This window comes from Macaca thibetana, chromosome 3 (genome assembly GCF_024542745.1).
Source record: "Macaca thibetana thibetana isolate TM-01 chromosome 3, ASM2454274v1, whole genome shotgun sequence".
NCBI classification, from domain to species: domain Eukaryota; kingdom Metazoa; phylum Chordata; class Mammalia; order Primates; family Cercopithecidae; genus Macaca; species Macaca thibetana.
In genome coordinates, this window is record NC_065580.1 from 10,086,863 (window position 1) to 10,106,137 (window position 19,275).

At 41.3% G+C, this 19,275-nt stretch overlaps 1 protein-coding gene across 9 annotated transcripts in view; it reads left to right on the forward strand.

Moving 5' to 3' along the window:
• The window catches only part of EZH2 (enhancer of zeste 2 polycomb repressive complex 2 subunit), a 76,787-nt gene that overhangs the window by 937 nt on the left and 56,575 nt on the right, over positions 1 to 19,275 (forward strand). For 2 of the 9 annotated variants that reach the window (XM_050785818.1, XM_050785819.1), the window contains exon 1: positions 53 to 202. The exons of 5 other annotated variants lie outside the window; for them this stretch is intronic. The gene's annotated coding sequence lies outside the window, so the exon portion shown is untranslated. Of the gene's footprint in view, positions 1 to 52; positions 203 to 19,275 lie in introns of those variants that run through there. 2 more of the 9 variants (XM_050785821.1, XM_050785822.1) reach the window with 1 other exon arrangement.

Sequence of the window (19,275 nt, forward strand, 5' to 3'; positions counted from 1 at the left end):
GCGTCCCGCCAATCGGGGCGGTGCTTGATTGGGTTGGGGGGGCCAAATAAAAGCGATGGCGATTGGACTGCCGCGTTTGGCGCTCGGTCCGGTCGCGTCCGACACCCGGTGGGACACAGAAGGCAGTGGAGCCCCGGCGGCGGCGGCGGCGGCGCGCGGGGGCGACGCGCGGGAACAGCGCGAGCCGGCGCGCGGGACGAAGGTAACGCGCCGCTGCGGGCGGCCCGGCCGGTGGGGCTCCAGGAGTGCGAAGCGGGCGGCGGCGGCGGCGGCAGGACCTCCCCGCCGCTGCTGTGCCGGTCCCGGGTATCGCCTGAACCGGGCTCACCCGGGCGCCGCGTTTGTAGGCGTGCGGGGGGTGGAGGGTGAGGGGAGACCCCCCTCCCCGGAAGGAGCTGTGAGCTTAGGGCTGGCCAGCGGGAGCCTGCGAGTGGGGCAGCGCGGACCCCCGGAGCTGCGGGGCGGGGGGCGTGTGGGGGGCAGCTTTCCCGGTGCCTGCCCTGGCCGGGGCGCCGGGGCCGGGGTCGGGGCGTTCCGGTGCCCGGTCCAGGGTGGCAGCTCGAGCCTCAAGTCTCCTTTGTGTGGCGCGGCCGCGGCGGGAGCGCCCGGGTGGGACGGGACAGACACAAGTTGGTGGGACCCAGCCGCCGAGTCTGCACTCAGACAAAGGACGGACTGTGTCTCCGGAGGTCTCGGCGCGAGGGGAAGGGGCATGACACCCGGGCCCGCCGGCGGGCGGGAGAGGGGCGTGGGGAGGCGCGGGCCGCTGCCGGGGTGGGCAGGGCTCGGCCCCAGCCCCGCGCACGCCCCCATCCCGGGCGCGCTGACCCCGGGCTGGGGCCGCGGCGACCGCGGGACGACGTTCGCGGCGTGGAACTCGGAGTAGCTTCGTCTCTGACGTTTCCCCAGGACGCACCCCGAAATCCCCCTGAGCTCCGGCGGTCGCGGGCTGCCTCGCCGCCTGGTCTGGCTTTATGCTAAGTTTGAGGGAAGAGTCGAGCTGTTCTGCTCTCTATTGATTGTGTTTTTGGAGGGCTTCCTGTTGAATTCCCACTTCATTGTGTACATCCCCTTCCACTCCCCCCAAAAATCTGTGCCACAGGGTTACTTTTTGAAAGCGGGAGGAATCGAGAAGCACGATCTTTTGGAAAACTTGGTGAACGCCTAGTGAGTTCCCACTTTCTAAAGAATCGTAATCCTTAAACATTACAAGCTGTTTTGGCCAACTTGTGTGATACATCTGAGAATGGCGACAGGTGCTAACGAAATCAACTGTCATTCAGCCAGAGATTATTTCCCAAATCCCGACGGGTTGAATGAGGATGAGATGGTAGAAGTAGGTGATCAAAATAGAATGGCTATGACAAATGTGTGTTTAGATTCTATGGTTAGCAGTTTCTTAGTAATTGGTCTCGTTTTCTGTGAACAATAGCTTTGGTGATTCAGAAAAGACTGGATGCAGAAATGTTTGTTGCCTAAGAAATTTAACGTGTGCTGTCCACAGTTAAACTTCCTTTGTTTATCACACATTATCTGTAACATTTAAATTCATTTGGAAATAAAAATGTATCTTTGATGTTTACTTAAAGGCTTGCTTTTTAGGGTTCAAGGAAGTTATTAGCTTAATTTTGTGGAGTTTTGATGTCACCATAAAACAGCATTTAATAAACCTTTGAAAAACACGAATGCAGTCACGGTTGAATGTAGTCAATACTTTTAGGGGTTTTGGAGTTTATTTTCTATTACTCTTCATAAGCATTAGCAACTAATTCATATTTAAGAATACGGATCAAGTGTGTAATCCTAACTTGTTTATTTGTAAATTTTATTTGCAAGAAAACAGAAGTATTTAAGATATATTTTAATGTTCTATTCATGGTCTCTAAAGTTAGGAATAGGTAGGATTCTAGTCATAGATATAAAGCATGTTCTCTCTTTTTGGAGATGTGTTGGGTTATGTAATATTTAAGGTTTCCCGGAAACAGGAACATTGCATCTTAAATTCTCGTTTTTGTGGAAAGTGAGTATATTCCAGGAAAACAAGTTAGAAAAACATAGGCGTTCTTCTGGTTGCACTGTCCTATGTGATAAAGATCTAATGTGCATCTACTAACTTATGGTTTCTTAAAAATGGAGACAAATAAGTGCAGTATAAATTTATTACATATATTTTGGAGAGTGTTGACACCACTGTACAGGCATTCCAGGTGCTGGTCTAAGTGTTGAGACATTATAACAAAAAAATAACGTTTATATTAATTACTAATAATTCTGTATTTAAAAATCCTATTAATAATCTTGTCCATTATGAGATGAGCTAGTTATGCAGATATTTGGCAGAAAATCGGATATTTTAAGATAATTTTTTTTTTTGAGACGGAGCCTTGCTCTGTCGTCCAGGCTGGAGTGCAATGGCCCTATCTGGGCTCACTACAATCTCTGCCTCCTGGGTTTAAGGAATTCCCCTGCCTCAACCACCCGAGTAGCTGGAACTACAGGCACGCACCACGACACCTGGCTAATTTTTGTATTTTTAGCAGAGGCGGGGTTTCACCATATTGGCCAGGCTGATCTCGAACTCCTGACCTCAAGTGATTTACGTGCCTCCACTTCCCAAAGTGCTGATCCAGATGTGAGCCACCATGCCCAGCCTGGGATAAAAATTTCTAACTTTGCCCTTGCGTGTTCTGTATTTGATAATTACTGTTCTTTGTACTTGCCGTGAGATATTTTGAAAAACATCTCTTTGGGAAATTGGTTTAAAAATTCATCTTAAATTATTTTTTGGTACAACTCAGAATGTATTTAGTCAGTTTAAGTAGCAGTGACTTAAAAAAAAAAACCACACTTGTTTATCTAGTGTAGTTAGAAAAAGTTCTGATACTTTGATACCTAGCTTTGCCTTGCACAGATACATATAAGTGAATATCTTTATGTTGGCCGTTTAAAAATTTTAGGCAAATTTCTCCAAGTCCTATTGGAATTTTCCCAGGATATCTTCCTGCTTTTGAGGTAGTGTGCTCAAGGATTGTGAATTTATTTCAGTATTACCCTTTACATGAACAGTGATTGAGAAAGTTGATCTGCTTTTTAAAAACCAACAAGGACAAATCCTCCAATATAATGTATTCTGTGGTTAATTAGCAATGATTTATGGATTAGCCTTGAAGTCTTTATATCAGTATAGATGAAAAATTTTCTGTAAATCATGATAGATTCTATACGAGTAGGTGAAATCTTCGGGGGAGAGCATAAGTGAAGAGCAGCAATTCATTAAATTCAGAGAAAGGTTCATGGTCAGATGATACATACTTTACCTTCTGGAGGTCTTCCCTGAATTCCCAGACACTCTTGTGTTTCCACAGGGCTTTGATCATATTTTATCGTAGCATGAGTCAATTGTATTGTAATCACTTGTTTATGCATCCCTCCCTTCCCTACACTCAAAGTGCCTCCTGGTAGAGGCTCTGTCTTATTTTTTTCTTTGTATACCTAGCACCTACATTGGTAGTTGCTAGAGAATAGGGGTTTTAAATATAGTTGAATGAATTAACGAAATATGAAAAATGTAGGGAAATAATTTGACTAAGGAACTTGCAAAGTGAACAGGATATATTAGTATTAATGTGAGGAACTTTGAGAGGTGTTTTTCTCCCTCTTTAATAGGGAATGATTACAAAGAAAAATAATTGTCAAGGTGAACAAGTTCCAAGTTTTTCCCAGTTATAATCTGTAGTATTGAAAATTAGATATCTTTTAGATGCAACTGTTACACTCGGGCAACTGGAGAGAACTTGATGAATCATCTGGATATTTAGTAATAGTATCAGCTTAATTTGATTTAATGTTAATATTGATGATCCCTTTACAAAAATACAAGGAAGGGAAAGGGCAAGGGCGAGAGAGGGTAGTAGATCTTTTAACTGAAAAGCTGTTTTGTTATAATTCATGAGTTCTTTATTGGAGTAAATTGAGGTAGGTTTTGGAGCTAAAACTGAAGGATGTGACAGTGTAATTGAATCATTTATTGGGATGCTTTTCATCATTCTTTTAAAATGATTTAAATATGGATTAGCAAATTTAGTGATACCTCAAAAGTTACAGCTGGTAATATTTCTAAGATGGTTGCACCATTCCACATCTTGCCACTGTTCCACTACTTGGTATGAAAATATGACAAATTTGTGTTTAGATTATATGGTTAGCAGTTTCTTAATAATTGATCTTGTTTTCCATTAACAATAGCAAGACAGAACAAGATCATAGCTCACTGCATCCTTGAACTCCTGGGCTCTGGGGATCCTCCTGTCTCAGCCTCCTGAGCAACGTACTACCAGTGCATACCATTGTGCTGGCTAATTTAATTTTTTTATTTTTTGTAGAGATGGGATCCTGCTTCGTTGCCCACGTTGATCTCAAACTCCTGGCCCCAGGCAATCCTTCTGCCTTGGTTTCCTAAAGTATGGGGATGACAGGCTGAGCCACTGTGTCTGACCCAGACACTTTTTTTTTTTGAGACAGAGTCTCGAAAGTGATTCTTGTGCCTCAGCCTTCTGAGTAGCTGGGACTACAAGCGTGTGCCACCACGCTTGGCTAATTTATTTATTTATTTTTTATTTTTTTTTGAGATGAAGTCTCACTCTGTCACCCAGGCTGGAGTGTAGTGGTGCCATCTTGGCTCACTGCAACCTCCACCTCCTGGGTTCAAACGATTCTCCTGCCTCAGCCTCCCAAGTAGCTGGGATTACAGGCATGCACCACCACGCCTGGCTAGTTTTTGTATTTTTAGTAGAGATGGGATTTCACCATGTTGGCCAGCTGGTCTCCAACTCCCGACCTCGGGTAATCCACCTGCCCTGGCCTCCCAAAGTACTAGGATTACAGGCGTGAGCCACTATGCCCAGCCTCAGCTAATTTTTATATTTTTAGTAGAGACTGGGTTTCACCATGTTGGCGAGGATGGTCTGGAACTTCTGACCTCAAGTGATTCACCTGCCTCGTCCTCCCAAAGTGGTGGGATTATAGGCATGAGCCACCGCACCCTGCTGTGTGTGTGTGTGTGTGTTTTTTTTTTTTTTTTTTGGATACGAAATCTCACTCTTGTTGCCTAGGGTGGAATGCAGTGGTACAGTCTCCGCTCACTGCAACCTCTGCCTCCTGGGTTCAAGCGATTCTCCTGCCTCGGCCTCCTGAGTAGCTGAAATTACAGGCACGCACCACCACACCCAGCTAATTTTTGTATTTTTAGTTGAGACAGGGTTTCACCATGTTGGCCAGGCTGGTCTCGAACTGACCTCAGATGATCCACCTGCCTTCGTCTTCCAAAGTGCTGGGGTTACAGGCATGAGCCACTGTACGCCCAGCCTGGATACTTTTTAAACATTTTTAAATTAAAAAAAATTTTTTTTGGAGATAGGGTCTGGTTGTTACCCAGGCTGGAGTGCAGATGCATGATCTCAGCTCACTGCAACCTCTGCCTCCTGGGCTCAAGCGATCCTCCCACCTCAGCCTCCCAAGTAGCTGAGACTACAGGTGCATGCCACCACGCCTGGCTAATTTTTGTATTTTTTGTAGAGAGAGGGTTTGCCATGTTGCTCAGGCTGGTCTTGAACTCCTGAACTCAAGAGATCCGCCTACCTCAGCCTCCCGAAGTGCTGGGATTGTAGGTGTGACCCACCATACCCAGCTCTTGTTTTTAATTTTTGTAAAAATCACCCTGTGTCTATCAACAGGTGAATTAACAAAATGTGGTATATAAACCAATGAAAACATAAAAGGAGTGAAAGACATTTCAAAAAAAAAATAAAAACATTTCAAAATATTTCAGACATAAAAGGAGTGAAATTCTGATACATGGATGGACCTGGAGAGTATTATGCTGAGTGAAATAAGCCAGACACAACCTTTCGTACAAAATTACAAAATTGTATGATCTCATTTATATGAGGTAGTTAGAAGAGGCAACTCTATGGAGACAGAAAGTTGAATAGAGGTTACCAGGGCTGTGAGGGGAGAGGTGAATGGGGAGTTATTATTTAATGAATATGGAATTTCTGTTTGGAATGATGAAAAAATTCTGGAGGTAGATAATAGTGATGGTTGAACAATATTTTGAATATACTTAATGCCACAGAATTGTACACTTAAAAATGGTTACAAATGGTAAATTTTACACTATATATATCTGTATCTATCTCTCTATCTATATATCTTACCAGAATACAAAATTTAGTAACACACCCCGAAAACCTTTACAGATGAGGAAACGGAAGGAAACTGTCTACAGGGGAGGAGTTAAGAATTTGCCCAGGATTATCCAGTTGGGAATTTGCAATCGGGACCCAAACTTAGTTCTGTTTGACTCCATATTATCTACTCCACATATTATCTGTTCTGTGTTATCTGCTGGCTTTCTGGATGATTAATGATATGTCAGCTGCAAGAAGAATGAGCTTATTTGAATCATTCAGAAAGTTACATTTAAAAGCACGTAATTGTAGTTCGATGGAAGGTACCGTGTGAAACCCTAGACAGACCAAAGGTTAACTTTGAGAATTTCTTTCTCAGCTCAAGTGGTAATAGTATGCATTTGAGAGGGGAGGAGAGTAGAGTTCTAAGGGAGTGGTCTTTGGAGACAGTTTCTTGGGTTCCGATCCTTGAGCTACCAGTTTGTGTCTGGAGTGTTATCCTCTTGATGTCTGAGCATCCCTCTCTGTAAATTGGTGAGGACAGTGATAACATCTGATAAGGTGGTTGTGAAGATTAAAGGAATTGATACATGTGAAATCCTTAGAACTGTACCTGGCACAAAGCGATAAATGATTTTTAGTTATTGTGCCAATATTATTTTAAAGAGTTGATGTACTTTCTCATTAATGGAACCAAACACTTCTCAAGTTAAAATTATGTGCTTAGGACTGGTAAGTTACAAAAATGATACCACACATGTTTTATCTATTTCAATTCAGAAATGTCTGTTGATTAAATGTGTTCAGTTTAAAGTACTGAAACAATGTAGACATTTATAAAATGAAAGCGTATTGATCCCTGTTACTTCATTCCCTACCTTTAACAGTTTGGTGTATATTCTTCCCCAAATTTTCAAATGTATTAATTTATGAATGTGTATTTTTACATATATTTTATAAAAATGGGACCAAGTTATTTGGTTCTATCATGACTTTTTTTTTAAGGTTAATACAGAGAGATCTATTTTATTAAAAAATAATTGATATTCCTTTAGGGCTGACTATATGCTTGGTCATTATATAGATACTATAATATAGAGAGATGGAGAGATTAGGTAACAACTAGTTAGTGGTAGAGGAAGGATTTTAATTTGGGCACGTTAGCTTCAAAGTTCTGATCTCTCAGTCAGGGATCATTTTTTGTAAGGCCTGCAAGCTGAGAACATGAACATTTTAAAGAGTTGTAAAACAGCATCACCCCACTTCCCTGAAGAATATATAAGGGAGATTTGATACTGCTTGCCAAGCCTAAAATACTTACCATGTGGCCCTTTGCAGAGAATGTTTGCTGCGCCTTGCTCTAAGCCATCCGACTGTACCTCTTTTGTAAGTGGGATGCATAGTATTCCAGTTTATGAATGTGCATTACGCAGCAAACCAATCCATTGTGATTGACATTGTTTTCTCTCCTGAAAAGAAGTGAATATCCTTATGTATCTTTGAGCATTTGTGTTACAATTTTTTATAGAGTTGGCTGTTTCAAGATTATGAACATTTCTAGTTTTAATAGGTGTTGTCAAATTATATTAATTTTTAGTTAAAACAACTGTATGAAGTATAATTTACATACAATAAAAAGCACACATTTGAAGGGTATGATTTGAGGAGTTTTGACACATGTATGCACCTGCACCGCTGCCTCGATCAAGATCTGTAACGGATGCCATCATCTCAGTCCTTTCATGCTCCTTTACAGTCGTTCCCTCAACTTTTTTTTTCCCCGCCCCCCGAAATGGAGTCTCGCTCTGCCACCCAGGCTGGAGTGCAGTGGTATGGTCTCGGCTCACTGCAACCTCTGCCTCCTAGGTTCAAGCAATTCTCCTGCCTCAGTCTCCTGAGTAGCTGGGATTACGGGTGCCTGCCACCACACCCAGCTAATTTTTGTAGTTTTAGGCGAGATCTCGACTCACTGCAACCTTGACCTCCTGGGCTCAATCGAACCTCTTACCTCAGCCTACTAAGTAGCTAGGACCACAGGCATGTACCACCATGCCCAGCTAACATTATTATTAATATTTTTTTGTAGAGATGGGATCCTCCTGTGTCACCCAGGATGGTCTCCAACTCCTGGGCTCAAATGATTCTGCCTTGGCCTCCCAGAGTGTTGGGATTACAGGCATGAGCCATGGCAGCCGACTTGTAGTAAACTCTCTGAATTAATAATCCATTGTAGGCACATACTACAGTTTTTAAATTCGTTTACCCATGGATGGACACATAGGACTGTTGTTAGCTATTGATAAAGCTGTTATGACCATTTGTATGTCTTTCCTGGGTATGTTTTAGTGGTAAATATTGATTTTACTTTGTAAGAAACTGTTAAAACTCTTTTCCAAAATAGTTGTGCCATTTTACATTGAAAGTTACAGTTGTAACTGTGCAGGAGTTACAGTTTCTTCACATTTTCATTGACACTTCCTGTTGCCAGTCTTAAATTTTGGCCATCAAATTATTATTAAGTATCTCATTGTGGGTTTGTGTTTCTCAGATGATCAGTGATGTCGGAACATCTTTTCATATGCTTATTGGCTATTTGTATACTTTTTTTGGTTCAAGCCTTTTGCCCCTTTAAAAAATTGGCTTGTCTGGTTGAGTGGTAAGAGGTCTTTGTATGTTCTGGGTACATAGTCACATTATCTGTCAGATTGTGTTGCAAATATTTTATTCATTTTTGTTTGATTTTATGTATTTTTAATATAAAGATCAAGTTAAAACTTTAATATGGGAAGCATAATCAGATAAATTATGTGAAACAAATTTTCCTTAATTCACGAGTCATTTAGTGTAACAAAATGTTATGCATTTGCAGAAACATGTAAACTAAAAGGATGTTATTCATATACTGTTAGGTGTATGCCATGATAATTTTTTTTGAATTAAACTAGTTTTGAAAATGATTGTATTTAGCATTTCTCTTCATTTTGCATAATTCAAACCTTTTTATTAGTGAGTTAAATCTTAAACTTCTTCTTCAAAGGATAAATGAGAATATTAAAAGTAAAAAGTGACCTTGATCTTAGAATGTGGTATGTAGAAATGATGATTGCCAAACTTAGTCTGCCTACTTTGACAATCGAGTAAATTATTTTTATTTTTATTTTTATTTTTATTTTTATTTTTGAGATGGAGTCTTGCTCTGTCGCCCACGCTGGAGTGCGGTAGCGTGATCTTGGCTCACTGCAAGCTCTGCTTCCCAGGTTCACGCCGTTCTTCTGCCTCAGCCTCTCATACGTTTTTTTTATTATAGAAAAGGAAAGCTTCTCAGAGTATATATACTTGGTTTCTGTACACTATTTTGTTTTTGTAAAGTACCAGTTCTTTTGCTCAACACCTAAATTGCCCCCACATTAAATTTTTAGTTTTTCTTCAATATACAAGTAATACATAACTTTTCCTTTTCCTGTTTAACAAAGAAAAAAATATATAAAGCAAGCTGTCGGACCTCCATTGGGTGTTGTTTACCACCACCGTAGGTGATTGTGGCATTGCCCACCTCAGCCTTCTCATGACTGTGGATTCAAGTTAAGAAATTCCTGAAGGTAGCATTCTAGGTAGTTTGTAGAACAGCCCAAACTCTCTGAATTAGTATTATCTCTGATAGTTTTCTTTTTTTTTTCTTTGAGGCGGGGTTTTGCTCTGTCACTCAACCTGGATTGCAGTGGCACAATCTTGTCTCACTGCAACCTCCACCTGGGCTGAAACAATCCTCCCACCTCAGTCTCCCGAGTAGCTGGGACCACAGGCACATGCCACCATGCCCAGCTAATTTTTTGTATTTTTGTTAGAGGCAGAGTTTCTCACCGTGTTGCCCAAGTTGGTCTCAGACTCCTGAGCTCAAGCGATTCTCCCATCTTGGCCTCCCAAGGTGCTGGGATTACAGGCATGAGCCGCTGTGCCTGGCTCTGGTAGTTTTCTTATACTTTTCTCCTGTTGATCTCTTTGTTTTCTTACTAGTCTACAGGAAATTTCACGTGGCGATTCTGTACCTGTCCTCTTTCTGGAATATCTTCCGTGTTTTAGCATCTCAAGATGCTGTTTAGCTTGTGGCTTGAAACCACCCCTCTCCCATCCCAACCAAATCAAGCATCTTCTTTCCTGCTTAGAAGTACCATAACATGTGTATTAATCTTTTATCTTTTTCTCTCTCCTTCTTCCCTTCATTTTAAGCTCCTTTTTATTATCTGTAGGGCAGAGCTTAGAAAAAGGTTTTTGTACATTGTAAGTACTAATAAAATATTTGTGAAGTTGATTTGGGACTTGGGAGACCTCTCTTCTGTAAGCAACTCAATAAATAATTATTTAAGTACCATCCTCACCCAGTGTACTATGTTAGCTGCTGTTATGATATTGATTACTATAAAATTTTAATGTATATCCTTGGTAGACTGTTGATCAAAGTCAGAAAGCTTGAGAAACTCTGAGGCAAAAAACAACAACAAAAAAAAACAATGAAGAGCATGAAATTATTCTGCAAATTGATCTTATGATGATCTTTCTTTTTTTTTTTTTTTTTGAGACAGAGTCTCGCTCTGTCACCCAGGCTGGAGTGGAGTGGCACAATCTCAGCTCGTTGCAGCCTCTATCTCCCAGGTTCCAGCAGTTCTCCTGCCTCAGCCTCCCAGGTAGCTGAGATTACAGGCACACGCCACTACGCCTGGCCGATTTTTGTATTTTTAGTAGAGATGGGGTTTCACCATGTTGACCAGTCTCGAACTCCTGACCTCAGGTGATCCGCCCGCCTTGGCCTTGCAAAGTGCTAGGATTACAGGCGTGAGCCACCATGCCTGGCCTCTTTTATTCTTTTTCTTTTTTTTTGTACCCAGGGTTTCACTCTTGCCCAGGCTGGAGTGTAGTGGCGTGATCATAGCTCACTGCATCCTCAGTCTTCTGGGTTCAAGGGATCCTCCCATCTCAGCCTCCCAAGTAGCTAGGAATAATAGACATGAGACACGATGTCTGGCTGATTTTTTTATTTTTTATTTTTTATAGAGATGGGGTCTTATATGTTGCCCGGGGTGTCCTGCCACCTTGTCCTCCCAAAGCTGTGGGATTATAGGCTTGAATCAGATCCCAGTGATCTTTATCCCTCAGCTGCATTTATATGGGCTAAATTAATACATAGTATATCAAGATGTCTCCAGGAAGTTTAAAAAAAAAAGGTATCAAAAAGACAATACATCATGACTGCTTTATCTATTTTAGTGCCTTAGTTTTTGATACTAAAGACTAGACTGAAGAAGTGCTTTAAGCAAATCACAAAAATCTAAGAAAATAGACGGTCAATTGTTTTTAAACAGTGGAAGAATTTCAATCATAATTAAAGCAGCTTTTGTATTTTTTATGTCATAGCCTATAGTGAAATTTCATATATTCTATTTGTAGATATATGAGTTCCTACCATATATTTGCACATAATAGAACTAATTACTATTTGTTGAGAACCTGCCCTGTGCCTAATATACATGTAGTTTCTAAATGAAAACATTTTACTTTTTTAAAAAGATTGTAAAAAGCACATATTAAATTTGTCATGTTTACCATTTAAACATGTAAAGTTCAGTAGTGTAAAATACATTCACATTGTTGCACAACAGATCTCCAGAACTTTTTCATCTTGCAGAACTGAAGTTCTGTACCCATTGAGCACTAATTCCCATTTCCCCCTTCCCCCAAATTCTTGGCAGCCACCTTTCTACTTTCTGTTTCTATGATTTTTGACTATTTTAGATACATGCATGGGATTAAACAGTATTTGCCCCTTTGTGATTAGCTTATTTTGCTTAGCATAATGTCATTGAGGTTCATCCATGTTGTAGCATGTGACAGAATTTTTTTCTTTTCTTTAAAGGCTATATATTATTTCGTTGTATGTATAGGCCACATTTTAAAATCCATTTTATCGTTGGTGGACATTTGGGTTGCTTGGTGATTTGATGATTCTCTATTCATGGTTAGCCAAGAGTAATATGCAATAAATGTTGGTGTACAGATATCTCTTTGAGATCTTGCTTTGAATTCTTTTGGATATACGGTTGCCCATTGAACAACACAGGTTTGAACTGTGTGGATCCACCTATAAGTGGATTTTTTTCAACCAGCCATAGATAGAAAATATACTGTTTGGCTGGGTGTGGTGGTTGATACCTGTAATCCCAGCACTTGGAAGGCCAGGGTGGGAGGATCATTTGAGGCCAGGAGTTTGAGACCAGCCTGGACAACATAGTGAGACCTCGTCGCTACAAAAAATACAAAAATTAGCTAGGTGTGGTGGCATGCGCCTGTAGTTTCAGCTACTCAGGAGGCTGAGGCAGGAGGATTGCTTGAGCCCAGGAGGTTGAGGCTGCAGTGAGCTGTTATTCATGCCATTGCACTCCAGCCAGGGGCAACAGAACAAGACCCTGCTCAAAAAAAAAAAAAGAAAAAAGAAAATACACTATTTGTAGGATGTGAAACTTGTGTATAGGGTGGGTGGGCTTTTTGTATATGCAGGTTCCATAGATCAGATTTTGGAGTTTGAGTATGAGTGAATTTGGATGTATACGGATGGTCCTGGAATCAGTCGTCGTCGTCGTCTTCTTCTTCTTCTTCTTTTTTTTTAATTATTCGTCTTCTATTTTTTGGAACCAGTCTTCTGCATATGCTGTGGGACAACCGTATATCCAGAATTGCGATTGCTGGATCATATGGTAGTTCTATTTTAATTTTTTGAGTAACCTCAGTATTGTTTTCCATAATGGCTGCACAATTTTTACAGTTCCACCCACAGTGCACAAAGGTTTTGATGTCTCTGCATTCTTGCCAACACTTGTTATTTTCTGTTTTTTTTGGTAGTGGCCAACATAATGGGTGTGAGGTGCTATCTCATTGTGGTTTTGATTTGCATTAACAATGTTGAGTATCCTTCGTGTTTATTGGCCCCAAATATTTTACTTTTGAATTTATTGAAAATCATGCATTTTAATTATGTAAAACTTAATACCATGCATCATTTGTTAAATAGGAAAGTAGAATTTGTCCTTATGAATATTATAAAAGATTCTAATAGGGTGAACTTTTTTTTTTTCCTCTTTTGAGACAGGGTCTCGCTTTGTCACCCAGGCTGGAATGCAGTGGCTCAGTCTTGGCTTACTGCAGCCTCCACCTCCTGGGTTCAAGTGATTCTCCTGCCTCAGCCTCCCGAGTAACTGGTATTACAGGTATGCACCACCACACCTGGCTAATTTTTGCATTTTTAGTAGAGACAGGATTTCACCATGTTGGCCAGGCTGATAATAAGATGAACTTTATACTTTTTTTTTTTTTTTTTTTTTTGCGACAGAGTCCCACTCTGTCACCTAGGTGCAGTGGCACAATGATGGCTTGCTGCAGCCTTGACCTCCTGGGCTCAAGTGATCCTCCCACCTCAGCCTCTCAAGTATCTGGGATTACAGGTATGCACCACCACCCCCAGCTAATTTTTGTGTTTTTTGTAGAGATGGGATTTTGTCATGTTGCCCGGGCTGGTCTAGAACTCCTGGGCTCAAGTGACATCCCACCTTGGAGTCCCCCAAGTGCTGGGATTACAGGCATGAGCCACTGCATCTGGTCAGAATTTTATACTTTTTAAACAGTATGCTGATCTACCATTAGATAGGAAAAAACTACAATCCTTATTCATAAAATTCTGATCTAAAATGTGTTATATTAACATTATTTAATAATGCAAGCAAAATTGGCAAATTTATTTGTAAACCCCATATTGGGCTACTTTGAAAATTATTTATGGATCAGAAAAGGTTGGGAAATACTTTTCTAGAGTAATTGAGCAGGCCCTGTAGATGGCGGAAATGTTGCTTGAACTGGCATAGAGGAAGAAAGTGTTGAATTGCCCCACTTAATTCCTTAAGCAATTTTGCCTCTTTGGAGGATATTTGCCTGAAATAGAGAGCTCAAGTTATGCTATAAAGATTCTTTTTGAAAAATAGAGACAGGGTCTCACGTTGCCTAGGCTGGTCTCAGACTCCTGGGCTCAAGTGACCCTTTCACCTTGGCCTGCCAGAGTGCAGGGATTATAGGCATGAACCATTGGGCCAGACCAAGAAGATATTTTTGAAGGACTACATCCCACCAATAGCTTGATGGTGTACAAAGAGTGGTAGACTTTGGGTGAGGCTCTGCCATTACAATAGTTGTATTTCCTTGGCAAGTAGCTATTGTGGATCTCTTCTTCATAGTAAGATGAATGAGATGAACAAATAATGAACAACTTGTGTTTATTGAGTATCTACCATGTATGTGCCTGCAGAGAGGATGTCTTCATTTTGCAGATGAAGTAATTAGTAAATAACTTGCCTAGGTTCCCTCAGCTAGTGGGGCCTTAAAAAAATAGGCTTTTATGGCCAAGTGCATTGGCTCACGCCAGTAATCCCAGCACTTTGAGCGGCTGAGGTGGGAGGATTGCTTGAGCCCAGGAGTTCAAGACCAGCCTGGACAACAAAGTGAGGCCCCATGTCTACAAAAAACTAGCCGCATGTGGTGGCATGTGCCTGTAGTCCCAGCTACATGGGAGGGTGAGGTGAGAGGGTTACTTGAGCCTAGAAGGTAGAGGCTGCAGTGAGCCATGTTTGCACCACTGCATTCCAGCCTGTGTGACAGAGTGAGACTGTGTCTCCAAAAAAAAATAGGCTACTGCTGCCTGTAGGGTTCTTTTTAGTGCAAATGCTAGGATTCTAAGCACTTGGTTTCTGTTATCCAGGTGAAACTATTTCTCTGGAGAGTTTGATTACCATCACAGGTGGTGGTATGCTTCTCCCTAGCTGGCATTTAATCCAGTGGTTATATGCATCTCTCTGAAATTCTTTATCAAGTTAGTCAATTCATAAAACATCTAATGCTGATTATAAGCCTATTACCTTGTTTGTGTCTCTGCGTTATGGGCATAATGGCACCTAAAAGCTTTTGCTATAATGGACTATGATGTATCTGAATAAATTACCTTTATAAACAATCAAATGTAAATTGGCGTTCAAATTTACCCAATTTTTCTTATAGAATGTACCCTTGTAGTTAAAGAAATAATTCTTTTTTACCATTTGTCTGGTATGATTTGTTATTCACAAATAGCATGTAACTGGCCAGTTGTACTATACACATTTTCTAGAAAAGAAAATTTCTTCAAATTTCTTATTGGGTGCCTTAGTCTTTTACCCATTCGGGCTATTCAAATAAAGAGTGAGATACTCTCTTATTCTCTAGAAAGAGACATTCTGTACTAATGGAAATACCAACTTTTAAATCTAGACACCAAAGAAAAAGTCGTGTTTTTCTACCCTCGAGTCTGTAGGGTCTTAATCTCCGCCACTCATCCTGGCCCTCTCATTTTCTTCTTTTCCCATATGGAAGTTCTGGGGTGATATAGTTTGGCTCTGTGGCCCCACCCAAATCATGTGTCAAATTGTAATTCCCAAAGTTGGAGGAGGGGTCCGGTGGGAAGTGATTGAATCACGGGGGCAGACTTTTCCCTTGCTGTTCTTGTGATAGTGAGTTCTCGTGAGATCTGGTTGTTAAAAAGTATGTAGCACCTCCCCGTTCGCTCTCTCTTCCTCCAGCACCAGACATGTATAATGTACTGGCTTCCCCTTTGCCTTCCACTGTGATAAGTTTCCTGAGGCCTCCCCAGCCATGCTTCCTGTACAGACTGCTGAACTGTAAACAAATTAAACCTCTTTTCTTTATAAATTAACCACCCTCAGCTCTTTAGAGCAATGTGAGAATGTACTAATACATAATTCATACCAGAGAAGTGGGGCATTGCAATAAAGATACCTGAAAATGTGGATGCAGCTTTTGGACTGGGTAATGGGCAGAGATTGGAACAGTTTGAAGGGCTCAGAATAAGACAGGAAGATAAGGGAATGTTTGGAACTTCCTAGAGACTTGTTGAATGGTTTTGACCAAAATGCTGATGGTGATATGGACAGAGATGGCCAGGCAGATGAAGTCTCAGATGAAGATGAGGAACTTATTGGGGAACCGGAGTAAAGGTCACTCTTGCTATGTGTTAGTATAGATACTGGCAGCATTGTGCTCCTGCTCTAGGGAGCTGTTGAACTTTAAAATTGAGATGTTTAGGGTATCTGGTGGAAGAAATTTCTGAAAGCAGCGATGTGTTCAAGATGTGGCCTGGCTGCTTCTTAAAAGCCTGTGCTCACTTGCCCTATAAGCAAATAAATGACCTGAAACTGGAACTTATATTTAAAAGGGAAGCAGAACATAAAAGTTTAGAAAATTTGCAGCCTGCCATGTGGTAGAAAAAAAATCATTTTCTGGGGAGAAATTCAAACTGGCTGCAGAAATTTACATAAGAGGATGATACATGGGGTAAAATTCTTTTTCCTCCCCTAAAAGTCTTGGTATTAATCTCAAATAGCAGGAAGGTAACTGTAGGAATTATATAATGAGTTTCCCTGTGCTTGGTCATTTCTTTGTATCATTTCCATAGGTCAGTAGAGACTCAGAAAACCAGTTTCTCTGGGCTTTTGATAAGTAATGTTATAGTAATCAGTAGATGGTTACTTTTGGTAAAACAAATTGTCTTCATCTGTTTTGTGCTGGTATAACAGAATGCCTGAGACTGGGTAATTTTTAAAATTATTTATTTATTGATTGATTTTTGAGATGGACTTTCGCTCTTTTTGCCCAGGCAGGACTGCAGTGGCATGATCTCAGCCCACTGCAACCTCCGCCTCCTGGGTTCAAGTGATTTTCCTGCGTCAGCCTCCCGAGTAGCTGGGATTACGGGTGCCCACCACCATGCCTAGCTAATTTTGTATTTTTAGTAGAGACAGGGTTTCACCATGTTGGCCAGGCTGGTCTTGAGCTCCTGCTCTCAGGTTATCTGCGTGCCTTGGCTTCCCAAAGTGCTGGGATTACAGGCGTGAGCCACCGCACCTGGCCAAGACTGGGTAATTTATAAAGAATAAAAGTTGGCCAGGTGCAGTGGCTCACGTCTGTAATCCCAGTACTTTGGGAGGCTGAGGCGGGTGGATCGCTTGAGGTTAGGAGTTCGAGACCAGCCTGACCAATATGGTGAAACCCCGTCTCTACCAAAAAATACAAAAATTATCCGGGTGTGTTGATGTGCACCTGTGGTCTCAGCTACTTTGGAGGCTGAGGTGGGAGAATCACTTGAACCCAGGAGGTGGAGCTTGCAGTGAGACAAAATCATGCCACTGCCCTCTAGCCCAGGCAACAGAGTGAGACCCTGTCTCACAAAAGGAAAAAAAGCAAAAAAAAAAAAAAAAAAAAAAAAAAATTATATATATATATTTCTCGCAGTTTTGGGGGCTGGGAAGTTTAAGATCAAGGTGCCTGCATCTCATGAAGGCCTTCTTACTGTGTCCTCATATAGCGGAAGATGGAAGGGCAAGCTGGAAACAACTCCCTCAGTCAGACTCTGGTATAAGGGCATTCACAAGGAAGGAACATTGATGGTCTAATCACCTCTGAAAGGCCCTACCTCTTAATACTGTTACATTGACAACACCTGAGTTTTTGAGGGACACCTTCAGACCATAGCACAAATACTGACAAATCTCATCGGTTTTTAAGTAAATAGTACTTGAAGCGTTTGAAATTTTGTAGTACTCCAGCGTTGTGTTTATATCTGTGATAAATTTTAAGTATAGGAAAATCATGGAAAGACTTACTGCTCATAACTGCCCTACCTCGTTTACTTCTATCTTTCCCTAAACTACTACTGTTCTTAGCTAGATCATGAACTTTGGGGCCAACATGAGCCAGAGGAGTTTCTGAAGAGTCTGCTTCAGTGAGGGGTTCGGTTGGTAGCCACAGAATAAAGAAATGGCACTTTGCAGACATTGGTACTTCCTTGGAAGAACTGGCTGTGGCATCTTCAGAACTAAAAAACTGAAATTACTAGATAATGGTTACTTGGTTTAGGTTGCCTGGAAATTATGAGAGGTTTTGTAAATGCTTTGGGATTAGTAGTTTGAACCACCTAGTCCATTTTATGATTCTGTCTTCAGAATATAGAAGAAATTGCATCTTATTTGGGGATTAGGATGTAAAGTTAATGTACAAGGCAAAATAGCATGTAGGCAGTTACCCATGCAGAGTTTGTGGGAAGATGCCTTACCACAAACCAGTACGTTCTTTTTGGGTTCAAGACCAGTCCGTTTTTCCTCTAAAATGAGAACAGATCATTGCTCTTCTGTTGAGCACAGAGTTGTTGGTTTGTACTTAGGGGCAGCCCTATCAGAATCACTCCTGAGTGGCTAAATACCCTCAGTCTGAGAGACTTGGCCAGCAGGTTATGGGAACAGCAGATTCATGTCGCCTCTCTCTTGCTCACTTAGGCGTACGCTTACTGTCTGGAATGGTGGGTCGAACCCTTGTATTTACCTAAATTGAGCTTTCTCTGAAATTTTTGCTCAATGTATGTTACATTTGTGTAAGTAAATTAAATGTTGGTTTATGCATGGTGTAAGATTTAAAATAGACTTCTTAGCAAAAAGAACACCTGGTATCAGATTGACTTACCCTTTCATTTTGTTTGCTTGTATTCAGTGGAGTGTTGAAATAACAGGTATCTCATGTCTCATCTTTGAAATATAATGAATTTCATATCATAGCTTTAGTTTCTGGTACTTTTTTTTGGAGACAAGTCTCTGTCACCCAGGCTGGAGAGCAGTGGCGTGATCTTGGCTTACTGCATCCTCCGCCTCCCAGGTTCAAGCGATTCTCCTGCCTCAGACTCCCAAATAGCTGGGATTACAGGCCCCTGCCACCACGCCCAGCTAATTTTTGTATTTTTAGTAGAGACAGGGTTTCACCATGTTGGCCAGGCTGGTCTCCAATTCCTGACCTCAAGTGATTCGCCCGCCTTGGCCTCCCAAAGTGCTAGGATTATAGGCGTGAGCCACTTCGCCCTGGCCTCTGGTACGTACTTTTTTCCGTTTTCCGAATCCAACAGTGTTTCAGTAAACTGAGTACATACTCAATGAAATGAGAAGATTTAATTTATAAA